A 15,455-nucleotide genomic window follows, 5' to 3' on the forward strand; every position below is an offset into this window, starting at 1 on the left:
TCTCATATTGTTTTACATTAATAGAACTTAAGTAAAGGAATTTCAAAACTAATGAATCCATTTGGCACTATTTTTATGGATTTATGGGGACAAAGAAGAGAAATTCGAATTTGATAGCAACTCTTAAGTGATGATCATGCATCCCAGTCACTAACTACTTCCTTCCTTTGTGCATTATGCCTAGAAATTCTGCAAACTTAGGGTCCAATGATACCTTTGTATATCTCAATCCGAGATAGATATGTAAAACATGGAAGAATTTATTGTAGATAAGAATGTTTTTGAGATATACCTCTCTCATTTTCCCAAAATTTAGCTCCATCTGTTCACAATATTCTCTGGAAAAACATGTCAAAAACAAGATGTTAGGCCCCTATACTACTAGTGTAACCCCTTATTGTTATTAGTATAACCCACTTATTATATTGATGTACCCATGTAGTGCCCCATAGAAGCCCACTATTGTTATTATTGTGCCCTATAGAAGCCCTTAAATTATTATTGTTATGTCGGCTCTGATTATGTTATAACCCCTTAGACTCCTATATATAGAAAGGAGGTCTTTTCATTTGTATCATCCAAGAATTGTTCATTTATGTAATGTAAAGGAGGTTTCCCCCTCGAAGAGGCTGAATTCTAAGGCGTTGATCTATCTTTTCTATCTTTTCTTGAGCTGGTTTCATAACATTTGGTATCAGAGCTTTGGATTCTACCGTTTCGCTGCTCCAAACAGGTCATCGTGGAATTTTCGCTATAACTTCTTTTCTGTGGCGTTTCAGAAGTCACAAAAAAAACCCATTTGAGAAGAAATTGCGCTGAACCTTGGGTCCAAATTTCAGATCTTTTCGCGCGATATTTTCGGAGATATGATCTGAGGAAGTTGGTCTTTTTGCAGACTCCTGAATTACACTCAAAACAGGTGACCTGGGGAAAATCGTCATAACTGTATTTCTGTGCTTCGGATTGAAATTTCGTAAGAAGGTATAGAAACAGAACAGACTATAGTTTTCTTTTATATATCTTTTAGAGTTAGAGGTTGAAACAGTGACACGTTGCACTTCATACAATTTCGCTCTACTGAACTAGTCTATAATCAGGTCACTGCGGGATATTCTGCATAACTCTTTCTTGGAGAATCCAATTTGGATCAGACTAGTGGCATTGGAAAGAGGACATAGAAGGATACTACAGGTGACAATTTCAAAACTGGATGATTCGAAATTACAGAGATACATCAGATTCAATATCAGGCTTCTACAAAGTAAAAAAATGGTGTGTAGTTTTCTTTTTTAATTTTTGCATAAGATTGGTTTGAAGGAATTCAAAGGGCATAGTAAAGAATTATTATCGGTAACTGATGCCCTAAGGAAAGAAAATGCAAACACCTAGTAAGGAACCTGAAAGCTCTAGCATGACTCATGAAGAAGAGGAAGAAATGCTACATGATATATCAAAATTACAAGAACAAGTGCAACAAATGTCACGCTCACAAAAGCTAACAAATGCTAAGATAAATGGCGTGGAATCTAAGATAAAGGGCATGGAAGCTAAGATGGATGATCTGAAGACAGATTTGAGGACAAATTTGAAGACAGACATGGTAGATTTGAAGACAGATTTGACAAATTTTCTACAAGAAATACTTACTAATGGTGAAAAGGCTGTAAAGGAAACTCATGATGTGAACAAAAGAAATGTTAATCATGATTCCATAGACTCTAATGTTGGATCGAAGACCCACTATATTCCAAAAATCGATATGAGGAAGTTTGATGGCAAGGATCCCGTCACATGGATATTACAGATGGAGCAGTTCTTCGATCTCAATAATGTGCAAAACACACAAAAGGTACGTATGGCAACTTTATATTTGGAACCAAATCAATTTGTATGGTATCAATGGCTTTGCTCTCGTAAACAATTTATCACTTGGGCAATTTTTACGGAAGAATTGATAGCACATTATGAGGATACAAAAAGCAACACTTTTTTTAGCCAATTGATAAGTCTCAAACAAAAGGGTTCAATAATGGAGCACATTGAGGAGTTCCAGAAATTGAACATAAGGGTAAAATATATTCCAGAGCAGCATAGGATTGATGTGTTCATAGGGTCTTTAAAGGATAATATCCAACATGATGTTCGACTTTGGGAACCTGATTTATTAGAGTAGGCATTCAGGTTAGCAAGAAAAATGGAAAGCAAAATTATGGAAACCAAGAAGCATACCCCTCACAACTATAAATATGGAAGTGTTGTTTCTCCCAGCCTTCCATAACCTACAAGGGTTACACCACAACAATTGGAATAAAAAAGAGAAAAAGGGCTTTGTTACAATTGTGATAGCAAATGCACTAAAGGTCATAGGTGTGCTGAGAAGAAATTATTTTACATAGAATATGAAGAGGAGGAATAAAAGGATCAAGAAACATCAAAAGAAGAGGATATACGCTAGGACACCACCGCAGAGAAAGAAGAAATGAATCAGACCATATCTTGTAAAGCCTTGGCAAGAATTACCACTCCTCAAACTCTCAAGATAGAAGGACATATCAAGAAGAAAAAGGTGCAAGAAGTGAAAGATCACATCGAGAAAGAAGAAATGAATCCAACCATATCTTGTAATTCAATGGATGAAATTACCACTCAAACTATCAAGATAGAAGGACACATCAAGAAGAAAAATGTTCAAGAAGTGAAAGATCACATCGAGCATCAAGAAATGAATCTGACCATATCTTGTAAAGGACTAGAAGACATTACCACTCCTCAAAAGATAGAAGGACATATCAAGAAGAAAAAGGTTCAAGCAGAGAAAGATCACATCGAGCATCAACAACAAGTTCTCCAACTTTTAAAGGATAACTCTACTTCGGTGCAAAATCAAACGAAACAACAGGTAGATCAACATTGTAGCGAAAAATGTTTTGATGTAGGTGATTGGGTATTTTTACTACTACATCTAAAGCAAGCTATTTATGAGAAGGAAATGTTGGCAATACTTCATGCACTTAAAAAATGACGACCTTACCGAATGGGAAGACTCTTCAAGGATGAGGATGTGGAAGCATTTTTTGTGCTATTTATATTATCCAACCAAATTGGATAAACGAAGCAAGGGATGAATGGAAGAAGGACGAAGAAGTATGGTCACTTATTCAAAAGTTGCAAAAGATCCCAATTCAAGCAATATTGCCAGAAATTGAAGAGGAAGGAAAAATCATATTGGAACCTGGAGCAGTCACAGAAACAGGAACCCGACAGCTACGAAATCGATCAATTTCAGAGTATCTCATCAAGTTGAAGAACTTACCTGCTGAATATTCCACATGGGAGGACAAGAATTTTATACAGAAGCATCAAGAACTACTCAAGCATTGAGGACAACGCTTTTTGAAGGAGAGGGGCATGTTAGGCCCCTATACTACTAGTGTAACCCCTTATTGTTATTAGTATAACCCACTTATTATATTTATGTACCCATGTAGTGCCCATATTGTTACTATTGTGCCCCATAGAAGCCCACTATTGTTATTATTGTGCCCCATAGAAGCCCTTACATTATTATTGTTATGTCGGCTCTGATTATGTTATAACCCCTTAGACTCCTATATATAGAAAGGAGGTCTTTTCATTTGTATCATCCAAGAACTGTTCATTTATGTAATGTAAAGGAGGTTACCCCCTCGAAGAGGCTAAATTCTAAGGCGTTGATCTATATTTTCTATCTTTTCTTGAGCTGGTTTCATAACACAAGACTTTACAGAAACTAAAAAATAAGCTGTGAAGATATGCACTTATTTAAATTTTGGTAATACCTGTGTAAAATTTGAGATAGGGTTTTGTATATTAGCCTTCTAGGAACAAAAAGCTCCTAGAAAAACATAGTTTCTGTAAAACTGTGACTTAAACAGGAAACCTTTGAAGAATGTACCATTTCTGCTCTGATTTCATCTTTTAACCTTAAATTTCTTTTAACTGTTTTCACTTTTACTTTGGATAAACTTCATTGCTACTGGTGAAAGTGTTTTCACCTCTGTTTAACCCTTACTGCCTCCATGTTTACTTTTACCGCTCTGTCTTTTCATCTATCTTCACTTTGACATGAATCTGTATGCTTTGTAACTACCTTCGCTGTTGTTTATCTTCATGCTAGCTGATTTATTTGACTTGGTCTTCAATCTGATACTCTTTAACCCTGATACACTTTGACTGTTATTTACTGTGTCCTTTTATCTCCACTATATATTTTACGTTTTTACTGTCTATTTCAACAGTAAATTATTTTATTTTTGTGTTTCCTCTGCTTGTCTTTTAACTGTATGTTTTATTTTCCATCTCTGTTTGAATCGATTTGATAACAATCTTAGAGTAAACATGTCTCATGACTAGTATTAAGACTATTTATCCAAGGCTACAGTCTTCTGATTGCCTATATAATAAAACAAACTATTAGGAAAATGTTGGGTTGACAGGGAGGGTCTTTAATTGATTTATCGAGCTTTATAGGTCTATGGAGTGAGTCCAAAGTGATTTCGAGAGGTAAACCATGCTTGAATTGGTTAGCATAGGCTTTAGGTGGAGCAGAAGGGTTTCATAAATTTACACAATAGAATGGGTGAACGGTGAAAAAACCTGGGTTTTTGGGGTTTGAACTTTAACAGGCAAACTTTTAAAGTATGGTGTGAACTGAACAGTAGACGGTTTGTCGCGTAGCGAGTAGGTGGTAAGCGGTTTTTTTCACACAACGTATGGGCACCTGGCGGTACTGGGCGGAGGCTGCCCGATGCCATTCATCAGGCGCCATGTAGCAATGGGGTGAATAGTGAAACCACCCATATCGGGTGGGTGAAGGTTGGCCTTCGGAGGTCGCCCGATATGAAGGTCAACTGTTGGATCAAGAGGGACCAGATTGTACGGTGATTGGGGCAAAGATTTGATATGAAGGTTAATGGAGGGACCCGGTGGAGGTTTAAGCATGGCGGGATTAATTAATTGTGGATTATGGAAGTTTAATGACATCGGGAGTGATTTCATTGGCGGTGATAGATTATTAATTAACCACAAATCAGTTAATTAATCTCTTTTATTTGGTGGTGGGTCATGGTTATTAATTAGTTGCTGATCGACTTAATTAACCCATTAATTATTCAGTAATAAATTTTATGTTTCAAACTTCGGGGTGGGATATTAAAATTAAAGGGGTTTAATAAAATATATGGGAAAGGGGTATTTCTGGGGAATTAATATATAAGTAATGTTGAAAGTCAATATGAAGATTGCGAGGGATAAACGAAGTGCGCTAAGCATAATGTGTTTTTGTAATTTTGCTTTTTAGATAGAACATTATAACTTAGGCTAAGTGCATTTTGTGGGTTTTCATAAAAAGGGTATCCATGGGGGTGATTACTTTTCTAAGGTTTTATCCTTACGAAAAAGGGGTGTTTTAGGGAAAATAAGTGAATTATGGAGGGGTGAATGTTTGTGAGGGGAATTTTAGTACTTAGGACCTATAAGTTATTGGGCCGAGGGTTCGGTCCCTTCAGAAGTCAGAGAAATGCTCTAAACCCCTTTAAATTAAGGTTTTAGGTGCTTTAAGACTTTTCTTGGAAATTAGTTAAGTGGAAAATGTAATGAACGAGAGAGGTTAATCAATTGACTTTGTGTACTTTGGTAAATACTCAATTATCATCCATACTTTAGAAATTTGATGATGAAGGTAAATGATATGATCTTATCTAATCAATTATCACAATTCTATAACCATTCAACTACTTACCCATCTACTCATCCTACCATTTTTTTTACTCTTTATTAGGGTGCACTTAAGCTGGAAAACCCTTATCAAACCTTTTTCTTTTATTTTACAAAAGTAATCTATCTAAGTCTAACCTTATTAAATCCAAGGGCTCAGATTAAACAGTTGAGCTCCTTCTATTAACTCTACCTATCTACTTATCTGCAAAGATTAAACAGTTTTGTCAGATTTTATTCTCTATCTATAAACAAGAAATTTAAAACATGAAGTAGCCAAGTTTAAACATTTTGACTATCCATGGATTGTGGGAAAGGTAACAAGCTGCACAAAATCTTTTTATTCTACATCAAAGTAAATGGTAGTGGCATTTTGACTTGCACACTTTCATGGTCTTTTTCTTTCTTCTTGTGGTTCATTTTTCATATTTTTTGACCTTTTTCATTCTTTTTGTCCTTTTATTTTTCTTTTAGGACATACCCTCTTTACATTTTTTTAATTTTTTTTGAGTTTTTGAATATGGAAAACATTTGCAAAAAGCAAAGGTATGTACATATTACAAGTTTAATCTCAGCCATTCAAAAATTATGATGCCTATTGGTATAGGAACCTAATAGTGCCTCCACTTTGGGACGGCATTTCCTTGTGAAATGTTAAAAACACCGTTGACTAGTAGCTTGATCCATTGGGCCAATCCCACACATGTGTATGCTCTGTTGTATAATCTTTGTGACTGAAAATCTTGAACTGAAATTGTAACCTTTTCTACAAACTGAAATCTGATCTAACATAAGGTTGCTATTGAAAACTGAATTTATTCAAACTGAAATCCTACCTACTTACTCTAATTAGCTTTCTGACTATTGGTTAGGTAAAATGAAACAACCAATGCAACCACTCAAGCATCATATACATTGGTGACTTTTTTTGCTTGTGCTTGTTTGTGGTTAAAATTGAGATCTTGAAATCAAATATAACTTTGTTAACCTTTGAGAACATAAGGAAATTCTTGATTTCCTTTGTTGACTCTAGAAGCTATACAAAAGGATCTTGTAAAATATATACACTATTCTTGAACTGATTCAAACAACCGTACTGCTATTGTGTATCTCTTGCATGCCATGAAACTAAAATAATGCATCCATCTTTATCACCCTGCATGTTTTCAAATGAGCTTTATGATGATGTTTCTTCTGAAAATGGCAAGAAAACTAGTTGCCTAGCCAAGTCTGTATCAATACCTTTTTCAAAGTCATAGTTATCTAATGGAGAAGGAATTTTACTACAAATGCCATCCAACACATCAGCTATTGGTTCATGAAAGACTTGAAGAGACTATTGTAATCTATTTTCTATTGGTTCCAATGAAACTACATGATTATCTAAAAACTGCTCATCCTTTTTTACAGATAGATTATGCAAATTTCCTTTCAAAAAATGAATTGCCTCAGAATAGAATGTTTGGGAATCATCTTGGATCATTTGATCATATGTTCCAGCTTCCAAGTCTTATTCTGCAACCTGACATTCAATAGCATTTTGAGGCTGCAAATCTAGATATGAGAAGTCTTGAACAAGGATTTTATTGTCCTCTAGATGGTTAATATAAAAAATTGTTGACATTTGATTTATGATTACATGAAAGTTATCTCTGGTAAACTGAAATGAAGAAAAACATAATGGTAAAGTTCCTTCACTGATTTCAAAATTTTTTGCACTTTCCTCCTCATTCACATAGCTGAAATGAACAAGCTGATCACTATTTTCAAGCTGTTGAACCTGCACTTCCTTATTCCCCAAAGTAACTTCTGATTCCTCTCCAAGGTTAATTTGTATTTGTGGAACATAATCATTGTTATAGTGATAAAACTTAGGCACATCATCATAAGAAGTAATGTCACCAAATGTACATATTAGATCAGCAGATTGCCTCTCCACATATGTTTCTATAACTCTATCTTTAGATTTATGGTAGTTGGAATTAACAGGAATTTGTTCATGGCTGTCAACCTCTTCTTTTTGTGAAACAAAGGATTCATGGTGATTTTGAACAAAAAGTTTATCTTTCATGGTGATCTTCTGTATCCTTTCTTCCACTGTTTTTAACAAAATGTCTAGTTTAACTTCTAAAGATGTCAATTCCTCTAGATCTATGTTCTTCATCTCTTCTTCCTTCAACTTGGCCCTTTTGATTAGCAAATTAGCCTCTACATCTACTGCACTGTTTTGGATCTCTTCAAGTGTTGTAATGTTCCTTTCTCTCAGCTGAAACTCCATTTCTGGATCAAAGGCTTCTGGATAATGCAAGAGAGTTGAATCAGCAGGAGGTCTTATATTTGATGGCATTGAATAATAGATTTGATTAAATCTATCAAAAAATTGTTGTATTGTCTCATCCGGATGTCTTTTTAACTGATTATATGCTTCTATTATTACAAGAAAATTGACTTTGATTACCCATCTATCAAGGAAGAATTTGAGAAACTGCTGGAGATTTGAGATGCTTGCCTCAGGCAGGGTTTTGAACCAACTCTTGGCTTTGTCTCACAAAGAAAGAGAAAAAATCCTAATATGGACATCCTCTTAATCTACTTCAAATAAGTTAAGATAATTCTCAAAAGCTTGAATATGTTTTTGGGTAGTGATAACATTCTCTCCATCAAAGCTAGGGAGGTGCTTGTGATAATCGTCAAGGGAAGCATGGAGTGTAGCAGGTAAAATGAGTGGTTTATATCTATCAGGAACTTTATGAGGTATTGGAATATGTACATGGATTGTATGATTAGTCTTAATTGTTTGATGCTCCTCAATTGGAAAATGATCTTCATAAGAGTTAGAAGACTGCTATTCAAATGTGTAAGGAGACTTTATATCTACAATTTTCAAAGGGAAATAATAAAAATTTAATCTAAAATCTTGTCTAAAATACAATATACATTGAAAAAATTTATCAATGAGAAGGAACATAATGTCTTAGATAACAATCCAAGTTAAAAGCCTGATCTTTTCACAGAGTTATTTCACGTTCATTCCTCCAGTGGAGTCTTGATTGTAGAATGATTTGGAGTCACCATATCGATGATTTTAACCTTTGTGTGTCTGATCACTTTCCACCATCATAGATCAGATCTAAACCTATAAAACAATTCTAAAGAAAATGTTAGTTCTCCCCAGTGGAGTCGCCACTATGTTATCACTTAGAATTTTCTCAAGGTTAAAGAAAGAAGTTTTTGAGGTAACCACAAACCTAATCTTTTAGACTCAGGTTCTAGCCAACCTAAGTCTAGAGAGGGCTCTCTCTTTATAATTTAACTTTGTTTTTGTGGGATTTTAGGCTAGTTCTTAGTGCTCATAAGGTTTTGATTTTGGTTGGGTGGTGGAATTCTGGGAACAGATGGATAGAGCAAGGCTTTCAAGCCATTGGGCTATGGAATCAATCAAAGGATGGCTTAACTAGATTAGATCAATCACTAAAGGAAGAGTTCACAGGGCAGGCTATCAAAGCAAAAGGAAAATCTTCAGGTTCCAATTGATGAGGTAGTCCTAACCAGGGTGAAAGGGAAATGAAGAATCCTTAGACCAGGATCAAGATGAAGAGCAAAAGGAGATCAGTAGCAAAGGGAAACTAATAATCCTTTACTATGGACCTAGGGGGGGAAAACTACAGAAGTAAGGGAGCAATTAAGAATTCCCAGACCAAGATAGCTTAGCAGAAAACATAGAGAAAGTAAACAATCAAGAAAAAGATTATTAAAGCTAATTCTGAAATATCATTCCTTGTTCACAATTCAGATTTCATAGAGACACATGTGAATATTTATAAACATGAAGAGAAAACAATAATAAAAATGAAGAGATAATACTTAATTGATTTCCACTGTGCACAAGAATCCTGTGAAATGTCTTTAACTTTATTCCATGATCTAGCAAGCCAATCCAGTCTTAATTACAATAGCTCCTTAACTTGAGAAGAAAATTTCTATAGAAATGTCTTTGAATCCACCCAAAATACTTCAAATGAAGAAGTATTTATACTAATTCTAAACTAAAATATCTTGAAGAAATATCAAGATTGGTTTTACAAATATCTCAAACTATTTTACATTAATAGAACTTAAATAAAGGCCATTCAAAATTAATGAATCTATTTGGCACTATTTTTATGGATTTATGGTGAAAAATAAGAGAAATTAAAATTTGATAGCAACTATTAAGTGGCCATGAGGCATCCCAGTCACTAACTACTTCCTTCCTTTGTGCATTCTACCCCAGAAATTCTGCAAACCTAGGGTCCACTGATACCTTTGTATATCTCAATCCGAGATAGATATGTAAAAATTGAAAGAGGTTATTATAGATAAGAATGTTTTTTAGATAACCTCTCTTAGTTTCCCAAAATCCAACTCCATATTTTCAAACTATTCTCTGCAAAAAGATGTCAAAAATAGGACTTTGCACAAACTGAAAAATAGGATGTGAAGACATGCACTTATCTCCTTTTTGGTAATACCTGTATAAAATTCGAGATAGGTTTTTGTACATTAGCCTTTTAGGAACAAATCCAACCTCAAATATCTCAAAATACATCTTGCATTGGTCACAATAGTTTTTGCAAAACTATGACTTAAACAAGAAATTTCTGAAGAATGTACCATTTATGCTTTGATTTCATCTTTTAACCTTAAATTTTTTTTAACTGTTTTTCACTTTTACTTTGGATAAAATTCATTGTTTCTGGTGAAAGTCTTTTCATCTCTATTTAACCCTTACTATTAAGACAGGGAGAAAAACCCCGTTTTTGTACCAAAATTTGTCAAAATGCCAAAAATGCCCCAAATTTCTTGAAATTTGGGCTGTAGGTCCCTCATCAAGTGCCATGCTCAGTCAAAGAAGCTTCGGTCAAGACTTGGAGCCGATCATGTGTTTTGCGCCTCCTTAGTACCCTCCTGGTGTATGCAGTTTCAGTTGTAGAGTCATTGTCTCGGTCATATAATGTATCAGTGTCTGCCTTCAGGGTGTTTCAAAGTCTGTTTGGCTTTCAATGAGATGAAGAATGAGAATTTGGTGCAATTGCCAAATGTGGGAGGGACTATGGGAAATAGGGCAGTGTGGACAGTGGGGTCTTGTCAAGTGATGTTTTGCCCTTTGGAATTTTGACAAATATAGGAACAATGGATAGTTACTTGACTGTTTGGAAAACTTGAGGTTTTTGGAATTTTACAAATGAGATGGGGAAATAGGAATAAGATGGAATGATGTGACTTAGGGATAGGAAAATCAAGGGAAAATGGAGTAGGGAGTGATTGAGGTGAGGGGATAACTTGGCAGCCAAATAATTAACACAAAACCCTGATACTATTTTCTTTGGTAGGGTTTGATGATAAAAACACCATAAGACAACCACGAGCACTAACCTTGGATCAAAAGAAACGATGGAAGCCCATCTTACTTGTACAAGTGAAGACCCACGCATTTTGAGCAATTTGGAGCATGTTTTTGAAGTTTTTGGTGGCATGGGGTATTGGGAAACTGGCACAGTGCATAGGGAAGGTGTGGCACATTGGGCTACATTTCTCAGTGCAAAAATACACTGGCACGACGCATAGGGAAGGCGCGACGCATTGGGCTTGAGGTGCGGCGCATAGAGCTTGTGCGTAGTGATTTTTGCAGGAGACTTTTGGTGGCCTTCCCGGTGTCCAAATCAGGCAAAAGATAGCTTGTTGGAAAGTTATTTGAGTCTAATTTCCAACCCAATTGGAATGTTTCAATTTGGATTTTATTTGACCTATCAAGAAGCAAATCTCCCAAGACTGGTTAAAATGTGCCAAATGAGGCTGCCTCAAGGCAGCGTGCTGTTGCACTCAACGTTTGAAGGTGTTCCTCTACTCCAAATTTAGCTCATGATAGCTCATTGGAAATATCCTTGTGTTTAGTTATCATTTGACTGATCCAAAAAGTCATTTGGCCAACCAAACTAGGAGAAATCTTGATTTTCCCAAGGTCACTTCAGAGGTGCATTCAATTCTCCCGAGGCAATGGTATTTTTGACATTTCTCTACAACCATGACACTTGTGTAAAAAGTGAAGGATTTTTTTCTTCCTTGGCCTGTTGGGGACAAAAACCTCTCTCAGGTTTCCTAAATTCATCTTTTTTTGCTCAGAAACATCATTGGAGTAAAACCTATCCCAATGTGTGGAACAAGGGATTTGTCGAAATGAAGCGAAATAAAGGGGATAAGGGGCTTCTAAATTATTGAGAAAATTTTTCGAGGTGGGGAGGGATGTTAGGAAGCAGGGGAAAGTGGAATTTCAGATATTGAGTGAGGGGAAGAGGTCCAAAAGGGCTAAACACAGGCCCAACCTAGGAAATTTTCAAGTTGTAGCAAAGAACTAGGGTTTGTGCGAAAATGAGGAATTCGGGGGATCTCAGTGATGGGAAGTGTTTAATAAGGTACATTAAGGATAGGGGAAGGTGTATGAACATCAGGATACAAGTTTTTCTAATGATTTGACCATCCAAGAGAAATTAGCTTCAAAACCCTAGGAGAGGGAAATGACATTACCTAGGCGCAACTGAAACATGAACAAGATGTAAAATGACCCATTGGAACTTGACATGATGATGAAAACCCTCTAAATGATGGTACACTCAGCTGAATGATGACATGGACCGACATTTCGAAAACTTTGGAAAGAGTGAAAACAAACCCTAGACCTAATACCTAGTGACCAAATTTTGCTTGAAGACTCACTGAAATGACAAAATTTGACCTGGACACCTTAAAATCACTTTGTAAGAGCATGTTTGATCACTGGAGGAAGGCTGCAAAGACTGACACTAACATACAGGATTGGGGACCATGAGCTCTCAATTGAGAGAGATGAGATATATTTCCTCAGTCGCTTATCATGTAGAGGTTCATGAGAAAATTTTGCAAGAGGGATAGTAGATCCGAGAACCACTAGTGATTTGATCATTAACTATTGCACATCAAGTACTCTTATGGTCAGTAACAAAATTCCAGTGCAACAATTGAGAGAAAGACCATTGAGGTATATTTTTTGGATGATATTATGAGTGGAAGGGTCTAACAACCAACATGTGGGCACGAAATCCAAAAATCTTCTAGGATTAGATTGCATACAAGCATAGGTTTCTAAATTGTGTGAGAGTGTCCTCATTCGAGTGAAAGAAAAATGACAACATGCAAGACTCAGACCCAAGTAGAGTTTGGATATGGTACACTGATAATATCCTTTATGCTAAAGAGAGAACCTATTTAGAGGCCAAGGGTGAGTCTTGCTATACAAGGTCCAAGTGAGCCTAGGTTAGATATATGGGTAGCCTGAGTACCTTGGACAAGAGGTAGACCTATCAGACACTATTTCATCGTAGACCTTTTTGACTGGCTACAAGTTCAGATGGCGATGATTGATGACTTACCAAATGCTAGGGTGGACTATTCAAGGGATTCAAAATTGATTTTTCCACCTAGTACATAGTGGGGACTAATAGGTAAGAAGGAAACTCAGTGAGCAAAGTACTTTTTTACTTTTGAATTTTATGAAAAAAAATTACGCAAGTGAAAACAATCTAACATGAGGCCTTTCATGACATATATGTGGTACCTGTTCATCCTATGGGTATAACTTTTCATGCAGGGTAGAAAGAGAAACTACCATGGCTTTGGGCCATAGTAATCTTCGAAGAGCGAGTTGACACTCAAATCCTTTTTGAGGTGGCGAGGAGCCTCAAAGGTCTTAGCATGGGTGTGATGCCTCTTCCCATCAGAGAGATACTGATCCACTTACAATGGTAAATAGTGGGTGCAACAAAGATATTTTTGTTTCTTCTTATTATGTTAGCTAGGGTTGTGATCTGTTACCATGAGAAATAAGTTTAATAATAGTAGAGGATAGATGATAGTCGTAGGGTGACAATGGTAGGCTCAGTGAAGCTGTTTTGGATAAAACACACATGTTTTGTGATTTTTTTTGGATGTACCAGACTTTATATATATATATATATATATATATATATATATATATATATATATATATATATATATATATATATATATATATATATATATATATATATATATATATATATCTATATATATATATATATATATATATATATATATATATATAGACACACACACACACACACACATACCTTTTGGTGTTTTTTGGATTATTTGACATTTTTTATGTAAATTTTTTAATGAAAATGTACACACATGAATGCAACTAGAAACAATGTGAAAGATGACAATATAATACATAGTTTCCTTACGAATCAACTAATTCATTAGATTGTCTTGGAATGCATTTATAAGTAAGATACTCAAAATTACTTTCCAAAATCTAAACTCTAAAAAAATGATGCAATAAAATTGTATTACAATTGCGATAATGATTGTTCAAAGTCATAACAACTGGTTGGGAGTCTACGCTGACCACTAAATTTGAAATACCAAGAGATATAGATTCTGTAAGGAGTTCAATAAGAGACCTATACTCAGCAATATTGTTAGTAGAATTACCAAGGAAGACCCCTTCAGAACGAAGTAGCTCTCAATCAAGTGTGTAAAGTACCCAAGATGATGATGAAATGTTCTACATGTGACGAATGGCACCATCCACATATCCAATGTATGGTGAGAGTGAATTTGAAATATCTGTAAAAAGAGAAGCATGCATGAGACAAATAACCAAACATAGCCAAAAGGAAGCAAATTCAACGAGCACACAAAAAAAGGAAATAAAACTTGTATACATAAAATCACAAAGCATACGCTTAGTGAAACACTAGGCATACTATGTTTTTAGATAGATCTCATTGCGAGGCTCAGTGAGTGGAATTCCATCACAGTACTAAAGTTGATAGGATCCTTTAGAAAGAAAATTAGTGAAAATGCAGGTACCAATCCACAATGGTTGAAGCATTCCTAGACCCAAGAGGTCATGCTTTTGATCATAAATTAAAATAAGATTGTACTTTTGGTAAGAATGAAGTTTAACTCATTTGTTATATTGAGATTTGACTTGATGTTTGCTTGCTTCAATATCTAGTGCAACATCTTGACTAGTCTCTTCCAAATCATCGAGTGATAACAAGCATTCTTCTTCAGAAATAATTTCAGGTGGGAGTTCAACAATGATTTTTAGTGATGGGATTTGACACTCGATTGGAAGAACTGCTTCTAGACGATAAACAAGTTGAAATGGTGTGAAGCCTATAACAGTTTCAATTGACATTTGATATGCCCAAAGCACAAAATATAACATTTTATACCCGATGGCCTTGTGATTTCCTACTAACTGGAATATCATGCTTTCGAGGATGCTATTAACGACTTTGACTTAGATGTTAGCATGTGGGTAGTATGAAAATGAATGATATTTGTGAAATCCAAGCATAGAGGTTATGTATAGCATCACGTGACTCTAGAAATGTGATCCATGGTTTGTAACCATTGCGTGGGGCACACCAAAGTGACAGATTACCTGATTAAACAAGAATAATGTGGAAGCCATGACATTAGCCTTATATGTCGGAATGGCTTTAACCCATTTCGTGAAGTAGTCGACAGTGAAAATGATGAAACCGTGACCATTATCTAAATTAGGATTGGAAGTGATGAATTTTATTCCCCATTTAGACAAAGGATCGAAAACAACTACTCGGTGCATG

Source organism: Pinus tabuliformis, chromosome 3_2 (genome assembly GCF_031772625.1).
Source record: "Pinus tabuliformis cultivar Carrire ecotype Pingquan chromosome 3_2, CPIR1, whole genome shotgun sequence".
NCBI lineage: Eukaryota > Viridiplantae > Streptophyta > Pinopsida > Pinales > Pinaceae > Pinus > Pinus tabuliformis.